A 16,549-nucleotide genomic window follows, 5' to 3' on the forward strand; every position below is an offset into this window, starting at 1 on the left:
ACTACACATAATTAATCACATTACAAATTAAAAATGAAATAATAAATAAATAAAATTAGTTTAGTTTATTTTATATTTTATAATTTAATTAACTATTATATTAATTAATAATGTTAATAATAATTAACTAATATATTAATTAATAATGTTAATAATAATTAACTAATATATTAAAAAATAAATTAGTTAATAAATTAGTTAATAATAATAATAATAATAATAAAACATATATTAAAACATAAGGACCTACATAAATATTTAGTGAACATGTTTTCATAAATTATTATAATATATACACTTAATATAAGAAGTTAGTCAGCAAAAGTAAATGACCTAATAGTTCGTGGTGCCTGCATGCAAGTAGAAGGTCATGTGTTCAATATTTATGGAAGACAAAAAATTTATCTTTAATATTAGACATTTTAACAAGCAAACAATAAAATAATAATAAAACATGCCACATGGAATTAAAATAAATAAAAAACAAAAATTTTAGCTTTAATATTTGACATTTTAACAAGCAAACAATATAATAATAATAAAACATGCCACATGGAATTAAAATAAATAAAAAATCCAACTAAGCTTGCCACGTCATTAAAAATGATTAAAAAAATAAAAAAAACTCTAACAAAGCCTGCCACGTCATTAAAAATAATTAAAAAATATTAAAAAAAGGTTGCCACGTTAATAATTCTGATGATTGAATTTCTTGAAGGGGCAAAACAGAAGAATCTTCATATGTTAGGGGGCGAATCCAAATTTTTTTTTAGAGGGAGGTTTTTCAAACCTCACCCATAAGGCAGGGGACAAAATAGCTATTATCTCTATCTTTTATTTTGTGTTATTTACTTTCCGTTGCTTTTTTCTTTAATCTTTAATATACTAACATAAAATTATTCTTAAGTAATAAAAACTTGAAATTAACCGTGAATTTTGAATACCAAAATTCAAAACCCCCCCCCCCCCCCCTCTTGTGTTTGGAGTCACTTGTCCAACAAGTGACATCAGAACCTAACTCCTATTAAAGACTAATCGTCCCAAGAAAGAAAATAATTTCAAGGTATTCACTAAACAAACCCTGATCCTTTAATAGAGATGAGTATAGTTTGATGAAAGAGGAAATGTAGTTTTTCGTAGAAATGATGGATCTTGGTATTTGGAAGACTGTGAAAGAAGATCCATTTATTCCTACACACAAAGTTAATGGTGTTGTAGTAAACAAAAGTGAAAAGGATTGGATCAAAGATGATAAAGAAAATGTGCAGCGTGGTTTGAAGGCAAAATTGTCATCACTATTGCTCTCGATCTTGATGAATTTTTGCAAGTTTCTCACTGCAACAATGCAAAAGAAATGTGGGACATCCTCCAAATTACCCATAAAGGAATTATTAAGGTAAAGAGGGCAAGGTTGGGCACATTAACTCACTAGTATGAACTTTTAAGAATTAAACATGAAGAAAACATAAATCAAATGCAAACACGGTTTACCCATATCGTGAGTCATTTGAGAGCTTTGAGAAAAAATATTTCCAAATGAGAAATTTTCTTTGAAAAATCTTAGATGCATTAACCAAAGTTGGCTACCTAAAGCCAGTGCAATTTATGAATTTAGGGATTTAAAAATCATGGACACACACACACACTCTCTCTCTCTGGTAAATTGCAGGAACATGAGATAAAGTTGAAGAGACTTGTTGATGACGAAGATGACAAGAAGAAAAGGAAAATTATTGAACTAAAGGCTACTAACATGAAAAATATGGAATTAGAAGATGAAGATTGTCAAAGTGAGAGTAACAAATACATGACACTTATGTTTCAAAAATTAAAGGAGGTATTAAGGCACTAAAATCAAATTTCTAATTTCCAAGAGAAAAAATGAAGAAAGATACAAGAAACCGTGAAAATAAGTTAAAGAGCCTACATATCTTAGGATGACAATAATGACAAGGAAGAAGCAAACACGTGTCTCATGGAAAATCACAAAGAAGATGAAGAAACCTCTTATTTTTCTTATCAAGACTTGTTTCACATATGTCGAAAGCTAACTAAAGAAACAAGTGAATTAGAACAAATTGTTTCTACCTCAAAAGACACTATTTCTTCCCTCAAATTGAAAAATAAAAACTTAGTGGAAGAAATAGAAAGACTTAAAGAGAGACAAGATAATCTAATTTAAAACTCATCCCCTTCTCATGAAGTCTTAGATGAATCTATCAAGTGCGATCAATGTGACATTTTGAAAAATAAATTTGATGATCTTCAAAATATACTTGATAAATTCACCAAAGGAAGAGGCAAATTAAATCTTTTGTTAGGAAGCCAAACAACGTCTTACAATAAGACCGTTCTTGGTTATGAACATAAGAACAAAAGTAAAAGCTTTAGAAATATTTGCAATGCCCAACAAACATCTAAATGCAAAATCCTAAAATGCAATTATTGTAATAAAAATGGCTATTTTTTTATGTTATGTTTTATCAAAAAGAGCCATGAAAAAAACAAGGATATTCTCTCTCGCATTTTTAAAAAGAGCATTGCGAACATAAAAAGACAAAGATATTTGCTCAGAATATGTACTACTCTGGCCTGAATTATAAGTAAAAAAGAAAACTTTTATACTTATTAAGAATGATAGTTAAAGTGTATTTAATTTTCTCGATTTCATGTTAAATAAATAACACAATTACTAATATATCCTTAATTAAATTGTCATCCACTAACAGTATTAAGTCATTAATATATGATAGTTTTCGAATAAACACATTAAATGTGTCTAAATTTGTTGACATTTACTTATATTTAAGGTCAAAAAATTTAGAAGACTTTTTCTTATAACTAAGGCCAAAGGGAGTATACCACTAACATCGAAGGACCCAAAAAGATTTAGGTGCCAAAGGTCGAAATCTCTAATTGCGATGCATATGTGCTTGACAACTTGAATTCAAAAGATGATATCGACATTTGCTATTTGTAACATCCCGTTTTTATTAGCTATTTATTTAATTAGTTCTATTTGGTGTTTTACTAATTACTCATGTTATTTAATTATTTAGTATGATATTATTTAATTTGAGTTTTGTGCTAATTGAATTAATTGAATTATTAGTAATATTATGAGATATTAGTTAATGGGCCTAATTTAGTTAGAAAGAATAGATTGTGGGTTAAGCTCATTTATGTGAGAAAGATGGTAAGAGAGAAATTAGGTTAGTTCTCATAACATTCATTTTGGAGAAAGAGGCTAGAGACAAGAGAAGAGAAAGAAGAGAAGAGGAAGAGAAGAGGATTATGAGATTCTTAAAGATTGGAGGAGTTTGAATAGAGGTAAGGGTTTGAATCCAAGTTCTTATAGTTTATATGATTGGGTAATGTTGTGTATGCTTTCTATTCTTCCATTTCATGAATTTAGAAAATGTTAGGGTTTATGTGAGATCAATTGGATTTTTGTGATTTGTTCATATTCAATGTGTCGTATGGATGACCCATGGTTAGGAACATGTCTAGGAACCTTATATGTGTGCTAAATTTGCTTTCAATTGATGTATGGGTTGTGTATGGGTTAATGGGTGTTGTATGAGGGAATTAGGGAAGAAAAATGGTAAAATCTGAGTTTTCACGCACCCTGGGTTGACCTATGCAGAAGCTGCGTCAACCTAAACAACCCAGAAAGTCAAAAATCTGTTTTCCTTCAGTTTACGTCGACCTGAAGGAGTTTGCGTCGACCTGAGAGATGTATGCGTCGACCTAGGGGTTCAATTTTGAGCAAATTTTGTAAAGACCATAACTTTTGATCCGTAACTCTGTTTTATGCACCGTTCGAAGCGTTAAGAAGCTAATGATATTATTTATATGATAGGATAGAGTTGGTTGATGTTAAATGGTTTAATTTTAATGTTACTATATGGATAACATGTGACTTACTTATGTGTGGATTATGAATTAATGACTTGTGGCTAATATTCATAGATGTTTTAAGTGATGTGATATCCATGATATGTTGGAATGAATATATATATATATATATATATATATATATATATATATATATATATACTATTTGAATGTGTCTTGTTGATAATGATCATTTAAATGTGTATGTATCGAGACGTGGATTGAATAATGATGATGCTAGAATTGAATACATGTGATTGATTGATGTGTGTTAAGTGATGCATTGTTTGGCATTGAAGTCATGTTGTGTGTATTTTGCAATGTTGGAAAGATGTGATTGTGTAGTTTAAGAGATAGAGAGATCGTCTTAAATGCATGAGTCTTGTTTTGTTTCACACGTATACAAGCATGAGTCTTTGAAAGAGGCAATGTTGGGTAATCTTGCGAAGATTATTTTCTTGTCCCAAACCTAGCGCAGTATGGGGTTTGAAAGCTTAACACGGAATGAGGCTTTTGAGGTGGTTATCTAGTCTATAGAGGAAAGACAATCGGCGTGACCGGAAATGATAACGGATGGGATCCACATGCATATCGCATTGAGTCACACTTAAGGCGCACGTGTCGGTGTGAAATGTTGTTGTTGGTGTGATTTATGTGATATGAATTGTGTGGAATGATGTTGGTGGATATGCATATATGTAGATTTGTGATTCATTTGATATGAATAGTTGTTATGTTATGAATGCGATATATGTGATTGAAACATATGTGATGTAGAAGTGAATTTATATGTACTAATGATATATGTATATATGTGTGGATATGTGAATTATGTTTGATTGATGATGATACATGAGGTAAGAGAGGTGATTACATGTATACTTGTGATATTAATGACACGATCCAATGATGTAAATATATTCTATGATGTTTTGTGGAATGGGATAGAGATGAATATGTGCATTTGGTGATATATGTTCATAATTGCGATACATCGGTGAATCTCCTACATGTCTATATATTTGTAAAAACATGTATATGTGATTATGTGATGGTAACTTGTATATTTAGAATACGATTATGTTTGAATACGATTGTTTCTTCGTGAATGTTGACGAAAAGGATATGTACTTAGAATCCATATGTTGGTGAAATATGATTATGTATATTGTTTAGGAATCAAGTATGATTATGTGGAACTGAATGAACTAGGTTGTATGGCATGAACATGTGAATCTTGATTAGTTGCATATGATTCATGTTTATGTGAAGAGTGATCAATTCTTGAAATGTATTCTTGTTGTGTTTTACATTTCCCATATTATGTTTATCTATAAGAAGTTGAATTCTCACCCTTCTGTTTGAATTGGGGGTGTTACACTATTCAAGTCATACAACTGAAGAAATAAGTATGTTCTCTTGTTTTACTCATACATGAAAAGAAATTGTTTGGTAAAAGCTCTAATCTTACGTTTAAGTTATTCTTTTAACTAAAGTTTTATAGCACAATTTACTTTTATGTACGTTGTGTGACAAATGTGATAATGGATATTTTATATATATGGTCTTTAAAAACCTTGAAGTAAAATCCTTTTTAAAACTTCTTTTCGAACTGACCATGACTATAGAAGAACTCATGCATATTACCTTTGGTAAAGTAACCTCTAATATCCTTGAAAGAACATCTTTGGAAGATATCAAGAGGAAAAAAATAAAAACAAGAGGAAATCTAAAGTCCAAATGGATAGACTTATGTTGAAGAAGTCAACTTAAAGAATCAAAGTCTATCCAAAGAACGGAGGACCACTAAGGACCATCCCATTCAGAATGTTAAAGTAGAAATTTCTAAAGAAATTACATCTCAACACTCCCTTAGTGATAAGTGCCAAAATGTTTTTATTTTGAGTATATAATTGTGGCACTTATCGATTCTATTCATTCCGATTTTGTAATAAAATCCCCACTTTTGTGTATATATTCGCATACTTTAGTTTTCATTTGTTTTATATATCATTTACTAGCTTTTCTTTATGTTTTTGTAGGTATTTTATATTTTGCGAAGCTTGGAATGAAGCGGGCAAGTTTGGAACACTTTGAGCAATTTTGGAGCCATTTTAGAGAAGTTTTGTTCAGCAAGCTCCGCTGAGCGCCCGTCCAGCGCGCTTTCCAGTGGCGAACCAATTTTCCTGGCCGCTAAGTGGAGGTCTGGCCGCTAAGCGGACCCCTGTTTACTATTTTAGATATTTTTGTAATAAGTGTAGTCCGCTCAGCGAGGTTTGCCCGCTTAGCGGACCTGCGCAAAATTGTCTTTATATTTCTTCAATTGAACCATTTTAGGGTTATAGTTTTGGGAAAGTTTTAGTTCCAACTCCATCATTTTCAATCTTAGAGTAAGATTAGCTTAGAAAATAACACTGGGTCATGCACTTGGAAGATCGGAGGTGGATTTCTCATCAACCGGAGCTGACAACCTGCGAGATGTTTGGTTTATCTCTTCTATTCTCTGTGTATTTCTTTGTGTTGGGTTTGTTTGTATAGTTACTCGAATCTTATGTATATTTACCGATTATAATGTTATATTTAACTTGCTTTACATATCTTTGTTGATGTCATCCTGGATTTTTGCTCTATGCTAGGGATTTAGGTTGCTTTAGAGATAAACTGCTTGAATCTTTATCTAGGATGATAATCTGTTGGTTCTGAACTCTAGAGATAGATTTAGAGCTAGCATTCACTGTTTGTATCTGTTCCTAATGCTTTTGTGTTTGAGCGGCGCACGAGAGATCGCCGACGCGAGAATACGGATGTTCTCGCAGCTTCGCGTTAGAGATAACCTTAGTTGTGAGATGATACCGTTTGTGCTCCAGAGATGGACGCTTATGTGAGAGATGCGTGATGACATAGATGAGTATCGTAGGTTGAGTATAACGGGTTGGTAAGTGTATGTTTGTGAAGAGTGAATATATTTACATTCCTGATAAGTTATTTCTCTTCTAATAATGTGTTTATTCTTTTCCTGTCTATATCTTTGTTTACTTTTCGCTCATTCAAACCAAAGTTCGAAACCGTAGAAACTATTGAATGGCATCTCTCCATCTCTGAGGACGATAATTCTCGGATCAATATTTCCAAATCTTTTTTTTTTGTTGCTTGCCCTATACTGCATTCAACACTTAGCAAGGTATGTAACCTTGTAGATTTTGTTTCACAAATTGAGCCAAAGAGAATTGATGAATATATCATCAAATAACATTATTTTCTTGCTATGCAAGAAATTTAAATCAATTTAAGAGAAACAAAATTTGGGAACTTGTTCCCAATGCTTCAGCTAATCTAACGATTGGTTCCTAAGGAGGTCTTTCACCACAAGTTTGAGGCTTCTGGAAATGCTTTGAAAAATAAATCAAGACTAATTACAAAAGAATATAATCAACATGAAGGCCTAATTTTTGGTGAAACGTATGTCCCCGAAGTTCAATTAGAAGACATAAGAATGCTTCTAAGTTTCTCATGCACTATATTTTTTTAAACTAATCCAAATGAATGTAAACATTGTGTTCTTGGACAGTTACATCTAAAAGAAAGTGTATGTTGATCATCCTTTCGATTTTATGAAAATTTTCTTACTAATTTTTTTGAAATCAAGAGGCTCTCTATGATTTGAAACAAAGCTTCTAGAATTTGGTTTGATAGTCAAGACAATTTTCTTCTCGAAAACAAGTTTCTAAGAAGGAAGGATGATAAACCTATTTTTCAAGTCGAGCATATTTTTCTTGTGCAAGTGATTGTCAATTTCAGGCCAATAACACATCCTTGTGCAAGGATGTTTCTAATATGATGAACATTAAAATCAAAAGATGGGAGATATTTGCTACTATCTTGGGTGTGGAAGAAGAAGAGGTTACTTGGTGTTAAAGGATGTGATCCAAGTATGTTCGATGATGGTGTATCTTAATGGTTGTGATCATGGAACCTCTTAAAAGGTTAAGGTGTTAAATTTGTAATGGATTTACCAGTCCTGTATTTGGATCAACTCTCGTATCAAATGATTCGCTGAGAAGGCAAACGGATGGTGGTTTGTTGTTCCCTTAAAAGATGGAGTTTGTTGTTCCTCACAAATAAAGTTTCCTAAAAAGCACTAAAGCAACTAGAAGTGAAATAAGAAGATTTTCAATGAGAGGAAGAAAGATAAATTCCATATAAATATCAAATCGTTGAAAAATGGCGTGATTTAAAGTCAGGAAGACCCTCCCTTATATAGTAATTGGAAACGTCAAGAAAGGAAACGATCCATGGGCTGAATTTATCATCTAATCAATTTGCAAAATGCTCTATTCAATAAGACAACTCAAATATAATCGATTGTAAAGCCCAATAAAATTTTTTGGATACAGAGTTGTTATAAGTCATTAATGTGCTAGATTTACTAAGTGTATAATCGATTGTGCAAGTGTTCTAATTGATTGGATAGATCAAAAAGTTTTACCAATCGATTGACACATCTTTCCAATCAGTTAGATGGTTAAAAAATGCTTGGATATCCTTTTAATCACTTGGTTTTGGTTTTAGAAAAACATTTTCAAGGTAGATAAATATTTTGAAGTGTGTGTGAGTTGCCTTAATACTCTTAAATTACTACCTTACTTTGATAGTACCCGGTTCACTCAAACTGACTGGCAGACATGACCTGTCGAGCTTTCACACTTTTCATCAGAGTAGCTTCAAGACTTTGCTAGATAGTGTTTGTTTGTATAAGCACTTGATCTTGAGTTCTCTTATAAAATGCTTTGGTTATCATCAGTGTTGAAGACTATTGTCATGTGTTGTCGTAATAAAACTCCAGATATCAATATTTATTACTTGCAAGTAAATAGGTCCACAAACTTCCCATGAAGATGTTGGATTTGCCAAGTTCCCTTTCAGATTCTTCTGCAATTTTTAACCATATTGTGCTAACATTCTAAAGTATAAGAAGACAAAATTTCAAAGGTGAAAAAGGGTAACTACTCAAGAATGAAGAAAAAAGAAAAGTCTAAAGGGAAGTGACTATAGTTCTTCCTATGATTATGTACTAGCAATATGGAAAGAAATGTGTCCTATCAAAGATCATGTTTCTCGCACGTAACACTTAAGTGTTTCAGTTCCCAAGAATGATCATAATGACGTCGCTGAATAGACGTCTGCCGTTCAAAACAACAGAGGCATGAAGAAGGGTGATGGGGAGCCGAGGGCAAAATTCTCCAAACCCTCACCTTGATATTCAAGTACGAGGGCTTGGGGGTTTGATCGTATCTCTCTCAGGCCAACCACCCTGCGATAGGTCGCTCCAGGCTTAAACCTATCAACTGACTACACACTCATGCTTCCAGAATCTTCTATTTATCACAAGATTATCCTACACCTTGCTACAGAGGATTTTTGCTTCAACCACATCCAATGATCCTCCACATTCCACGTTTGATAGATAACGAAGTCATTATCTTTTTCCCCTATACATTAGGGGTGTTAAAGAATATAGTTAACTGAATTGTATACTTGAACTGAATTGTATACTTGAACTGAATTGTATTGCACCATAAAATAACTGAACCACTTAAATGATTAATGAACTGAACCATTTAATTTAAACAATTCAAATTCAGTTTAAAACCGGTTAGAACCAGTTTCCTTTTATAAACTGGTTTAATTTTATATAAATTAGTTTTTCATAAAAAAATCAATTGAAAATAAAAAACTTTTTTTTTCAAAATAATTCTTTTTCAAAAATATTTTTTTCTTTAAAAACAAAAATAATAAATTTTGGGAAAAATTATAAAAATACATTTTTTTCCTATAAATTAAATATTTTTTGAAAAAAATTTGAATAATAATTTAAGTCATAACCTCTTGATCAAAAGTTGAAGTAATTCTACCTATCATGAATTTATTCAACTATAAACTACATTATTCAAGTACATCTATCATAAATCCATTCAACAAATGTTTAGTTTTATAAATCCATAAGACATTAGAACTTTAAGAGTTTAAGAGTAAGTAGCTAGTAAATTTATAAATGTTTATGAGCATGTTTTTTAAATAATAATAATAATAATATTATTATTATTGCACGATCAGTCTTGAGCTTCTTTCGTTTACACAAAATGTGTAAAAAATCGAAAACAACATCACAGTTTAATTCAAAGAATTTGTCAAAAAAGCTAATCAAAAATTTATATTAATACAGTTTAATTCAAAGAATTTGTCAAAAACAGCTAATCAAAATTTTATATTAATATTAGAAAAAGTTAGTAGTTGATAGCAGAAGGAGATGTATACCATCTCATTTATTCATCCATTCTAATTAGTAGGGGGGAAAATTATTTTAAAATGTCTAAAATTACACCACCTACAGCGTCGTGTAATAACATAGAGAGGAATTTAATTTAATCCATAACGTTTTTAAAATAAATAAATATTCTGAAAATATAATTTTTTTATGAAATAAAAAAAATAGTTTTAAAAGAATTCAAAATATAATATTGGTTTAAATTGCAAATTGATTTTAAACTAGTTTAAAAGTATAAATTGGTCTTAAATTAGTTTTAAATTGAATTGAAGAAAAAAAAATTAAATAACTAGGTTTAATAAAAAAATTACAAAAAAAAAACCATGTTTTCAGGGTATTTACCAAAATGTCTAGGTTTGGGACCCTAGATAAGTGGATGCGCCAAATGAAATGGCGCATACACATGTTACACGCCAAATGAAATGGCGCAAACCCTTAAAATTTAGGGCAAGAATGCATTAGCCAAACCAAATGGCGCATTAGGCCATGTCCTAACACATAGGCGCCATTTCATCTGGCTCCTATGTGTTGGTTTTTTTTATTTTAAATTAACACCCTTTGTGTAATTTCGCGCACCGTTTGTGATTCCGGTCTATTAATTTCGGAAAAATGTCTGATAAATCGATTTCAAAAAATGCGTAGTAACCCTGATTAATGTTTGCGTCGTCGATTTCGATTTTTTACTAAAGGACACTTTATTGATGAAGGAGTAAGAAAATGTTACAATAGGTGGCAAGCAAAATTGATACATTGTCGTAAAAGAAAAATACAGAGTTGATTAAACTTGCGACAAGGTCGAGCCACGATTAGGGCATCTTTTTTTATTGTGCCCCACCTGACGACAAATGCTGCATTTTCTTTCCAATTTGTCGTGGACGTCCATTTCGGTTCTAATCTGCGTACTATTGGGGCGACCCTTTTTCTTTCGCTGCATTGCTTCGTTATGCCAAACTACCTCCCCATCATACTCAGGCCAGTAATCCTCCTTGGCTACAACTGGAAACGCAACACTGTAAACTCGGAGTAATGTCTGAGCCTTGTAAATTGGAGAGAGTAGTGATTTTGCATCGCGGTGCGCAAACGCACATGCAGCTATGACATGTGAGCAAGGCATACGAAAAGCTTGAAACCTTCCACAGTCGCACCAATCTTCGTCTAGCAGAACCCTATATTGTTATTTTGGCAAACCCTCATTGTGGTCAATTGTTTCGCGCACACTGAACGTGCGGTTGAATCGGCCGAAAGAAGTTACTTGATGAGTGTTTGCTTTTGCCGATTGTTGTTGCATAAATTTCATGCAACTATCACTTAACAGTTGACCAGATTGTCTAACATCACCCCATTTCCTGCCTCTCGTTGAGAAGAGCGAAGCCATCCTAAAGTAGGTTGCCTCCACTAGTGCTGTGATTGGAAGATTACGAATGCCTTTGAAAACTCCATTCATGAATTCCACCAGATTTGTCGTCATATTGCCCCATCGCACGCCTTTGTCATAAACCCTTGTCCATTTCTCCCTAGAAAGGTTATCTATCCAACTACCTGCATCTGGATTTGTCATTACAATCTCACTCCGATAATGCTGGAATGTGGGTTGGGTTAATGCATAACCAGCATTGACTAGGGCCTTCCTGAGATGTCTGTCCTTGATCTCCCGCATGAAGTTCTGGGCGATGTGGCGAATACAATAGACGTGTTTTGATGGCGGGTCATGCCATCCGTTTGCTGGATTATTATAAGCACTCTCAATGGAAGCGTGCCTATCAGAGATTAAACCGATGTCAAGCTGAGGAGCAACATGTTCTCGGAGGTTCCTTAGAAAGAAATTCCAAGCCGCGGCAGTTTCACCTTCGACAATTGCGAACGCCACTGGAAATATGTTGTTGTTCCCATCCTGTGCAACCGCCATAAGCATGGTTCCTTTGTATTTTCCGTATAACCATGTTCCATCAATTTGAAGTATGGGTTTACAATGTGCAAACCCTCGTACGCAAGGTTTGAACGCCCAAAAAAGCCGATGGAATATTCCGTTTCCTTGGACAGGGTTTCCATCCGGGGCATGTGCGGGAAGTGTCTCTAGAATAGTAACAGTGCCAGGTGCGTAACTTTGTAGCGCAGTGAGGTAGCGGGGAAGAATTTTGTATGACTCCTCCCAGTTGCCGTAGACTATCTCAATTGCCTTTGTTTTTGCAACCCACGCCTTTCTGTAAGATGGAGTGTAGTTGAAGGTTGTAACGATATGCGAGATAATATTTTTGAACTTCAAAGACGGATCAGAGCTTATTAGAGGCAAGATCTCCTGACAGATGAGATCGCCACTGAGTTTCGTATGATCCTGGGAAGTGTTAGGGTTGACACACGTATGTTGTTGCATAATCGACCCTATTTTCCATGCATTACTTCTCTTCCTATAAGAAGCCAACAGTCTGAAGCCACACTCTGGATTTTTACAAATGATTACATACTGTTCCAGGTTTGAACGATCTACTTCAAAATCAACGTTGTGCGCCATGTGTCATTTTTTTATTGTTCTAAGACATGCCTCCTTAGAAGGAAACTTGTCTCCTTCCTTTAACTCATCGTCATTTTGGATGTACGGTGTGAAGAAGATGTCGGATGATGGTTCGTCACCTTGCAGGTTCAAGTTACTCATATGTGCTGGAGGTGCGTACACATGGGCTGGAGGCACCGGCATGTGTTGCTCGTCGTCGGATTCCTCGTTGACCATGTCGTCAAATTGAGTTTCCAAATCTTCTTCTTCCTCGTCTATGACATCAACCTCTTCTTGCTCGTTGACTGGTGGGTCTATAACTTGCGATTGGACAACATGAGTTTCTTGTGTCTCAACCTGTATAGTAACGTACAGCTCGATGGAATCCAAGCCAGAGTATTCGTGGGTAGCAAACATATCTTGGAGGTCTTCGTCATTTGCAATCTCCATCTCATAAAACTTGACGGTGTTGTTGTCATTGAAAGAGGGACATTGGTAAAAAATGTTTGCAATAGGACCCATTGCAATCTTAGCGTGTAGTCGCTGAATGAAGGATGTAAAGGTGGCTCTTTTGCTTAACAAAAATGGCACAACTTGAGTGTTTCTCATCACAAAACCGGCTATTTCATGTGAGTAAGTCTCACCGTTTAGATGGGCATGTACAAGGTATTGGGGAGATGAAGCCATTTTTCGGGTTAGTGTTTGGGTGTTGTAATATCAGGTCAGAGTAGGAAATATTGTTTGTGTGTGTTGTAATGTTTAGAAAATATTGGTTATCTTATATAGGGTAATACTTACAGCTTTGCATTGACTCAAGACAGACGCACGCTGATCTAGGTCTGTCACAGGATTCCAAATTGACGAGACTAGACAGACGCACGCTGATCTAGGTCTGTCCCAAGATTCCAACATGACGCGACTAGACAGACGCACGCTGATCTAGGTCTGTCACAAGATTCCAACATGACGAGACTAGACAGAGCCACGCTGATCTATGTCTGTCACAGGATTCCAACATGACGAGACTAGACAGATCAGCGTGTGTTAATTATTTATAACTTAAATACTCATTGACAACTTTGTAACGATAAAATATCATTTCATTGAAATATGCTAAGAGCATTTGATTGAACGGTACAGAAGTTACAAAAATGATAAAGAAACTGTGGCATCTAGGATATTACAACGGTTAAAACAATGTCTTCTCTGTCCTCCATCATCCGAGTGCATTGGATGTCGTCTTCCATAGTCTCCCACCAACGATGTCTTTCAAGAAAAACACCACTCCGTCCCGTTCTGCCCGCAACTACCGGCAACCAAATATGTTCCAATCACAGTCTCAACCTTTTCAAGAAGCTGAAGACCAACACCATTCCGCTAGCCAATATCGGATCCAACCACAACCATTTGGATTTTCAGCGTTTGCAGGGTCCGCAAGGTTGTTCGGCCAAAACCTTACGCCCGGTTCGTCAAGCCTACATCTAAGTCCCGACGATGGTCCTCAAGATGAATCCTCTCACCGTGGCACCCCTTCTGGCTATGCAACACCGTCGAACCAATTTGGCTTTAATCAAGGTAGTTCTAGTGCTGCTGGGTGCTACCAACCTGAAGTCGTTCCCCTACCCACTCCCCCACCACAATTTAACCCTTATGAGGGCTTGGGTAACCGACTTTACAACAGTCGGTTTCCGAAAAATTATGGTGGTGTGGACGAATTCATAGACTGCGACCAACAGAACAACCCACTTCCAGGCCCAGTGACACAGACCCAGCAAGAAGCACGAAGGGGTAGGGGTAGGGGTGGTGCTAGGATTCGCGGCGGCATCAATGATCGCGGTAGACGTGTGATAACAAGACCGTCGTGCGGAACAGATGGCTATCTTGGTGATGGACGCCATTAAGCATTTTGTTGTGTTTTCTTTAGTCAATTGTTGTCGATGTATCGTTTATTTAATCAATTGTAACCGATGTTTCGTTTTCAATTATCAAATGCCAATTTACGTTTTCTACATTAAATTATAAAAACTATAAAAAAAAGTTGAAAAAAAAAGTATATATAAGCGCTTAACTAATAAAAAAAATTGAAAAAAAAAATAAGTGGATGCCTAATGCGCCAAATGATTTGGCAATTAGGGAAAAACCCTAAGCCTAATGCGCCATTCCATTTGGCGCAGACTCTTTCAATTTTAGGGTTAGCCAAATGGTTTGGCGCATGCATCCAATTTCAACACTTATGCGCCATTTGGTTTGGCGCATCCAATTAACTGGGGTCCCAAACTTAGACATTTTGGTAAATACCCCGAAAACATGATTTTTTTGTAATTTTTTTATTAAGCATGGTTATTTAATTTTTTTTCTGAATTGAAACTAACTGGATTTTTATTGAAGTGGTTATTGTAAACTGAACTAACCATAAATGCGATTTGGTTCAGTGCAGTTCATGAACCATGAATACTCCTACTAATTTCAAATAACAAATTTCAATTATAATTTAAACACTCTCTACTCTTTCACATACTAGCTTAAATATCGAAACGTTAACCTTGCAAGTACAACTCCGCGCGGAAATTTTTCCCCGCCTTAACTGCCACATCTCATCTCATATACATATAAAGGTGAGTTGGAAAGTACTGCAGCCTAGAGATAGTTCAGTTCGATGATGCGTTGTAGCTTTTAGATTCTGCCCATTCATTAGAGCGATAAAGGGATAAGAAACGGGAGTCCCACTCGTGTTTCCAAAGACGGACAGCTCAGCTGTGTATGAGTCGCTGTATTGAGTCACATATGGATACTACGGTCACATTATTATTTTGTTTCATATTCATAAGATAAGATATTTTATTAAGTCTTTCTAACCTTTACGTAACTGATTTTTAAGCTGCCAACTTATTTTTTAAAATTTTCCTTTCTAAATCAGATTTTCTATTTTTCTCAATACACACTAAGCTGCAAACTTTTTATAAATTTGCCTTTACAATTCAGATTTTCTACTTTTCTCAATACGTAGTTTTACTCTAAAACCATCCAAAACTCGTTAAAAAAATTTTCTTCAATACACTTTTTAAATTCTCCATTTTAAAAACTCGTTAAAACAATTTTTGTTTAATATAAAAAGTAAACTTTTTAAAATTCCCTCTTCCAAAAACTATTAACAACGATTTTTTAAGCTACAAGAATCTTATTTTTTAAGCTACGATTTTTAATTGAATTGTGTTTTAGTAAGTCAAAGTTAAAGTAAAAGTAAGGGATAATTAAAGGAAATTTCTTTTTCGACCTCTCTCTTTTCTAGATCATCTCCGGTGAAAAACTCAAAATACCCTCACTTCGGAAATGCATTTCCGAAACGCTTTTTTTTTCTCTCAAAATTTGTCTTATTTCGGAAATGCACTTCCGAAAACACGAAAAAAATGTGTTTTCGGAGATGCATTTCCGAAAACACCCCTTTTTTGGGTTTTCGGAGATGCATTTCCAAAAACACTTTTTTTTGGGAGGGGGTGTCTTCGGAGATGCATATCCGAAATATTCCAAGACCAAATTGGTCTTGGAATGTTTCGGATATACACTTCCGAAAGAATTCAATAATTATTAAAAAATTAAAATCAAAGTGAATCAATACAATTAATAGGTATAAAATCAAGGTGAATCAATAAAATGAAGGTTAATCAATAAAATCAAGGTGAATCAAAATTTCCTAAACAATTTTAAAGTTAAAAATAATTTTTAACTTATATAAATATATAATATATAAATATATAATAATTAATATATAAATATATAATAATTATTATAAATTAAAACACTCATTTTTTTAATTTTTATAATTATTATATAAATATATA

Source organism: Vicia villosa, unplaced genomic scaffold, assembly GCF_029867415.1.
Source record: "Vicia villosa cultivar HV-30 ecotype Madison, WI unplaced genomic scaffold, Vvil1.0 ctg.000534F_1_1, whole genome shotgun sequence".
NCBI lineage: Eukaryota > Viridiplantae > Streptophyta > Magnoliopsida > Fabales > Fabaceae > Vicia > Vicia villosa.